Source organism: Aotus nancymaae, unplaced genomic scaffold, assembly GCF_030222135.1.
Source record: "Aotus nancymaae isolate 86718 unplaced genomic scaffold, 86718_ANA_hifiasm-v0.15.2.pri h1tg000057l, whole genome shotgun sequence".
In the NCBI taxonomy this organism is placed as follows: Eukaryota; Metazoa; Chordata; class Mammalia; order Primates; family Aotidae; genus Aotus; species Aotus nancymaae.
The window spans coordinates 42951960-42959175 of NW_026988471.1; the positions used below are offsets into that span (position 1 = coordinate 42951960).

General features: G+C 41.8%; 1 non-coding gene across 1 annotated transcript; it reads right to left on the minus strand.

Annotated features, from left to right (window-relative positions):
* Positions 1–2138: 2138 nt before the first annotated feature.
* LOC135269798 (U6 spliceosomal RNA) lies at positions 2139–2245 on the minus strand. The gene has a single exon (XR_010338052.1). It is a non-coding gene; the product is annotated as a U6 spliceosomal RNA (small nuclear RNA).
* Between the last annotated feature and the right edge of the window lie 4971 nt (positions 2246–7216).

Genomic DNA, 7216 nt, shown 5'->3' on the forward strand with positions numbered 1-7216 from the left:
TGGTATTCTATTATAGCAACAGAAAACAAACTGAGGCTGGGTATGGTGGCTCACGCCTGTAATTCCAACACTTTGGGAGGCTGAGGCAGGAGAATCACTTGAGGTATGGAGTTTGAGACCAGCCTGGCCAACATGGTGAAACCCCGTAGCTACTAAAAATACAAAAATTAGCCAGCCAGGCATGGTGGCACATGCCTGTAATCTCAGCTACTTGGAGGCTAAGACAGGAGAATCGCTTGGTCTGGGAGGCGGAGTTTGCAGTGAGCTGAGATTGGACCACTGCACTCCAGCCTGGGCAACAGAGTGAGACTCTGTCTCAAAAAACAAACAAACGAACAAACTGAGACACCAGACAAGCACCTTTTGTGGATTCCACTTTGTTCCCTGGAACATATTTTCCTTTACTCACTGTAAATGAAAGTCCACCAACCTGGCCAATATGGTAAAACCTCGTCTCTACTGAAAATACAAAAATTAGCTGGGCGTGATGGCAGGCGCCTGTAGTCCCCGTTACTCAGGAGGCTGAGGCTGAAGAATGCCTTGAACCTGGGGAGCAGAGGTTGCAGTGAGCTGAGATCACGCCACTGCACTCCAGGCTGGGCGACAGCGAGACTCTGCCTCGAAAAGAAAAGAAAGAAAAGAAAAGAAAAGAAAAGAAAGTCCTGTTTACACCCAATGTGACCTTGCAAACAAGTGAAACTTTAGCCATTTTTTCTACCTTCATACTTGGCAAGGATCAGACCCAAGTCTTTCTTCCTAAAACTCCAGGGGACAAATTCTGGGAGGTCTCCTTGAGGCACCTTTTCTTTCGCTCAAGGTGAGGAGAGGAGGCACCTTTCTCCCTGCTCCCATGTGAAAGTCAGGGGAGGAGAAAGCACTTTCTAAAGAAATCCTCACTCTGTCTTTCTACCTCAACCTCTTTATACTTTCAAGGTCAATGGTGGGTTCACGAAAGCCAGTAGTGCGTTCACGAAAGCCAGTAATGCGTTCATGATCTTAACAGGTCCACAGTGACTGCGCAGTACTGGTGCCCAGTGGATTGGTCTTAGCTTTTGGGGCCTGACTAAAACAGAGAGAGAGAAATGCCATTTGAGCACGTGGTTCCATTGGATTTTATCCCAAATAATCAAAATCATTATGTTTTTAAAAGAAGTAGAAAAATGCAAATAAGATGTTTCAGTTTCTTTGAAGTCAAAAATTCAAAGCTAAAAATGCAAACCACAGAGGGGGAGAAGATACTTACAATGCCTATTACAAAGAGCTTATGTTCAGAATACATAAAGAATTCCTATAAACCAATAGAAATATGGGCAAAATCTTGAACATGCTCTTCACAAAAGAGAATAGTCAAATGACCAATGAACAGAAAAATGTGCTCAACCTCATTAGAAATCAGGGAGAAGCACATTTTTTTTCTTTTTTTGCTCGGCTCACTGCAACTTCTGCCTTCCAGGTTCAAGAGATTCTTCTGATTCTTGAGTAGCTGGGACTACAAGCATGTGCCACCACGCCCAGCTAATTTTTGTATTTTTAGTAGAGATAGGGTTTCACCATATTGACCATTCTGGTCTCAAACTCCTTATCTTGTGATCCACCCGCCTGGGCCTCCTAAAGTGCTGGGATTACAGGCACGAGCCACCGCACCCTGCCTGCAAATTTAAATTATATTGAGACCTAGCATTACGTACTACTAGAATGCCTAAGGTTAAAAGCAGAAAACAATACGAAGTGTTGATGAGAATACAGGGCAGATGAAACATTTCTATATTAGTGGAGTGGAAGTATAAATTGATCCAACCATACTGGAAAACTGTCAGGAGTAGCTATTAAGTCTGAACTTTTGACCTAACAACTTCATTCCTAGGTATTTACTTAATAGGGCATATATGTGGTATACTAAAAGATATATTCGTGAATGATCATAGCAGTATCATTCATTATAGCCCCAAACTGGAAACAATCCAAATATTTATAGATAATAGAATGGATACATCCATTGTACTATTTTCATAAAATGCAATACTATGTAGGAATAGACATTAATGTACTGTTACCCACATAAATGTAAGCAAATCTCACTTAAATAAAAGAAGTTGAAAACAAAAATATCCATGATGCATGATTCCATTTATTTATCTTTTTTTAATGAATGTTTCATGAATTTGCATGTCATCCTTGCATAGGGACCATTCTACTCTTCTCTGTATACATGATTCCATTTATATAAAGTTTGTAAACAGACAAATCTATGGTATTAAAAATCAAGAGAGTGAGACTGGGCATGGTGGCTTATGCCTGTGATCCCAGCACTTTGGGAGGCTGAGGAAGGCAGGTCACCTGAGGTCAGGAGTTTGAGACCAGCCTGACCAACATGGAGAAACCCCATATCTACTAAAAATACAAAATTAGCCAGGTGTGGTGGCACTTGCCTGTAATCCCAGCTACTGAGGGGCCTGGGGCAGGAGAATCGCTTGAACCCAGGAGGCAGAGATTGCAGTGAGCCGAGATGGCACCATTACAAGCCAGCCTAGGCAACAAGAGAGAAACTCCAACTCAAAAAAAAAAAAAAAAAATTAGAAGGGTGATTTCCTTTGCGGAAGAGAGAGAGAATAGTTATTGGGAGGGGGCAGAAGCAGGGAGTTCTGGGGTCCCAGTCATTTCCAATTTCTTTCTTTCTTTTTTTTTTTTTGAGACGGAGTTTTGCTCTTGTTACCCAGCAGGCTGGAGTGCAATGGCGCGATCTCGGCTCACTGCAGCCTCCGCCTCCTGGGTTCAGGCAATTCTCCTGCCTCAGCCTCCTGAGTAGCTGGGATTACAGGCACACGCCACCATGCCCAGCTAATTTTTTGTATTTTTAGTAGAGACGGGGTTTCACCATGTTTACCAGGATGGTCTTGATCTCTTGACCTCGTGATCCACCCACCTCGGCCTCCCAAAGTGCTGGGATTACAGGCATGAGCCAGATTTTTTTTTTTTTTTTTTTTTTTTTTTGAGAGGGAGTCTTGCTCTGTTGCCAGGCTGGAGTGCAGTGGCACCATCTCAGCTCACTGCAGCCTCCGCCCCCCGCCTCCCAAGTAGCTGAAACTACAGGCTCGCGCCACCACACTCGGCTAATTTTTGTATTTTTAGTAGAGGCGGGGTTTCACCATGTTGACCAGGATGGTCTTGATCTCTTGACCTCATGATCCGCCCACCTCAGCCTCCCAAAGTGCTGGGATTACAGGTGTGAGCCACCATGCCCAGTCGAAAAAGTAGATTTAAAGGGAAAACAAAAACCAGAAATGTCTTAAAACCTCTGCTATAAGAAGACAAAGATGAAATACGAGTACAGAAACAACACTGGTTTTGAGTCTGTGTTGTATCCTTGCTAGATTAATGACATTAAACTCGATCAGTGTCACTGATCACTTGATCATACTTGATGTCTCTGAGCCTCGGTTTCTTCATTTATGAAATAGGAATGTTATTACAATACTTTCTTAGAGGACTATTGTGAAGGTCAAATGAGAGAATGTGTACAAATGTGCCTTAAAAACTATAACGTTTGTTTTCGAGTAAGCATGCCAAAAAAACCATAACAAACATCACATATAATACATATATTAAATGACAAAAAATTCAAGGCCATTTTTCCTTCATAATTTGTTCTCTCAAGAAATCATCTATCCCAAGCCCAGCTGCTTTCTTTTTGAGACAGGATCTTTCTGTGTTACCCAGATGAGAGTGCAGTGGTGCTATCACAGCTTACTGCAGCCCTACCTCCTGAGCTCAAGTGATCCTTCCACCTCAGCCTTCCGAGTAGCTGGGACTGTAAGTGTACACCACCACATCTGGCTAATGATTTATTTTTTTAGAGATAGGATCTCTGCCATGGGAAGGTATGCCAAAAAAAAAAAGAGAGAGAGAGAGAGAGATAGGATCTCCTGGCTGGGCAAGGTGGCTCACGTCTGTAATCCCAGCACGTTGGGAGGCTGAGACAGGTGGATCACGAGGTCAGGAGTTCGAGACCAGCCTGGCGAACATGGTGAAACCCCATCTCTACTAAAATACAAAAATTAGCCGGGCACAGTGGTGGGTGCCTGTAATCTCAGCTACTCGAGAGGCTGAGGAAGGAGACTTGCTTGAACCTGGAAGACGAATGTTGCAGTGAGTCAAGAACGTGCCACTGCAGTCTAGCCTGGGCGACAGAGCAAGACTCCATCTCAAAAAAAAAAAAAAGAGATAGGAACCTCCAATCTTGTCCAGGCTGGTCTTGAACTTCTGGGCTCAAGCCATCCTCCTGAGTTGGCCTACCAAAGGGCTGGGATTATAGGCATGGGCCACTGCACCCAGCCCCTGCAGCTGCATTTTTTAAAAAGAAAAGAAATAATCTAATATCCAACTAAGGATCAGGTAACAAAGGCCTCCCATACTATTTAATCTTCATGAGTCATCAACAGATGTACTATATAGCCATGCAGATATGCTAGTCTACAGATAAACTTAGAAGCTTTTCATGGCAATGAAATATTGGCATCTTGATACAACTGACTTGTCTCAATGGACAAGTGTAGGAAGCCTTTTTCTTACTTTTAATTTGGATGTCTCAGTTACAACTATTTTGGTTGCAAATAACGGAAACCAACTCAAGCTAATTTAAGCAAAAAAGAATGTGGAGATATCTCACAAAACTCAAGGGCATAAAGTAGTTGAGCTTCTGGAATCAGAAACTACTCAGCTTTAAAGAATTCGGGCAGAGCTGGCTCCCTTCTCTCAGCTCTGCTCCTTTAAGGCTCTCTGCTTCATTCTTCTCTCACAACTAACTGGCTCTCTCTCCTTTCCTGGGCACAGAATGGAGAAAGGTGGCCTGAAAGCTCTCTGAGTTGACAGCCTTTCCTCTCAAAAGACCAGCTTAGCCTGATGGACATTTTCTCAAATCAAATTACCCAGGAAGAAACAGTTTGGCTTGGCTTAGGAAGAGTGATCACCGTGGTCTGGTCAAATGACCAGATGTACAGTGTCATTTAGTACCAATGTGTCTGTTGGAGATCCATCCCACAGGAGAGTGGGTAAAATCCTCAGAGGAAGGGGGTTATGATCTGGGAATATACCCACAAAAGTTTTTTCTCTAGATTTTAACTTTAGCAGTTGCAACAATCAATTTGCCTGCCTTCTGTATCTTTTCTGTACTTTGAGGGTTGTTTCCACAACCCTCAGAGAGATGGCATGGCCCTTGCTATCTAGGTGACAGTTGATTGGGCCAGAGATTAATATCTAACCCATTATAGGTCAATTATATTTTTTCTGCCAGAAATTTGGAAATGGGATGTGTACGCTGAGTCAGCTACCCACAGGTCTTGGGTAAGGTAGGAAGTGGATGCTGGAGTAGCCATGCTGATACACATACAGAGAAGAGAAACCAGCCTCCATCCACATAGTGAGGCAGAAGCAGCTGGACAGAGAAATGGAGAGAAGAGAGACTATGTCAGCTTTTAGAAAAAGAGACTGGTTTCTGACCTTCCAGTTCGCACTTTCAGAGCCATGCAGTCTTAATCACTAACTTGCAGTTGGGTTCTCTGAAATCCTCCTGTCTGCTTATTATAGATGCCTATGTAGCTAAACTGACTTAAGTAGATTTATGCTCACTGTAACCAGAGGATCTGAATGAATTTGAAAATATCAGTACCTAGGGAGAGTCCTTTCTACCCCACACAGAAATGAAGTCATTTGCTTTGAGCTTTAGCCATAGTTGTACAAAAGCAATTGTTCTTTCTGGATTTTCCTATAAATAATCAACAAGATATGAATGGGTACCTACCATGTGTAGCATCAAAAGCCATAACAGAAGTATGATAACTGTCCCTAGCCTCTAGGACTACAGTCTAGTTGAGAAGAGACTACATAACATAACTAATACAATTAGAGACTAGCACAAAATAATTAGGTATATAACCACAGCACCAAAACATTACTACTGTAGTTCAGGAAAGAGAGGAGATCCTGTAATCAGCAGAGACAAGCAGGAGGGAGAGAGGGGACTATAGTGAGCAAACTAGCAGGATTGCAGAAGGTGGTTCAGGTGGTTAATTGGTAGGAAATTTACTTAAAAATATTTCTCCTATGTCTGATTACTAGCTCCTAGTTGGTGTTGAGTTCTGTTGAAGTATTGGGAAATTGTAAGACACATTGCCTTAATTGAAGTTGTTCTTCTCTATAATCTTACAGCTTTTTCTATCCAATCTACTTTTACTCACATCAGCTTGATATACAGAGATTAGGTTTCCTGGGGCCATTCAGCTGTTTGTCCCCACTGAGAAAGTATTTTGCAAAAAACATTGGCAGTCATGTCTAATGCCTTATGTTGGTTATTCTATATTGTACTGAATGATAGTGATTAATAGCAAATAAACCATAATACAGTTGCCCAAATACAAAAAAACATGTGCATATTCATGTAGCAATTGAAATTCACAAAAGTGCTTAACTTTATGATATAATCACCCCACAGTAAGTAAATAAAAATAACACTACAAAGTTATTTAAAAGAAAATTGTTTCAGTGGCTGCATATAATCTTCTAAAACACACAAAAAAATATGTCCAGGAGAAAGTAACAAAAATATACATACATTCTTTTATGACTTGTTATTATGAAATTATTATAATTCTAGAATTGACCTACACAGTTATGAACAGCGATCTTTATTTGGTGTTTCCTTGCTATAAATGGTATGAATTTAGTATTGACAAAATCTCCAAAATAGTTGTCCTTAGTGGGTAGAGACAACTATGATAGAGTTTGAAAATTTTACTCAATTTATTGGGTTTTTTTTGTTGTTGTTGGTTTTCTTCTCTTTTTTTTTTTTTTTTGAGACAGAGTCTCGCTTTGTTGCCCAGTCTGGAGTTCAGTGGCACGATATTGGCTCACTGCAACCTCCGCCTCCCAGGTTCAAGCGATTCTCATGCTTCAGCCTCCTGATTAGCTGGGATTACAGGTGTGCACCTCATGCTTCAGCCTCCTGATTAGCTGGGATTACAGGTGTGCACCACCGTGTCCAGTTAATATTTTTCATTTTTAGTGAAACCAGGATTTTACCATGTTGGCTAGGCTGGTTCCAAACTCCTGACCTCAGGCAATCCACCTGCCTTGGCCTCCCTCCCAAAGCAATCCACAAATGCAAGCAACTGCACCTGGCCCAATTTATTGCTGATAGTCAGTGGAGTTCCAAAATAATACA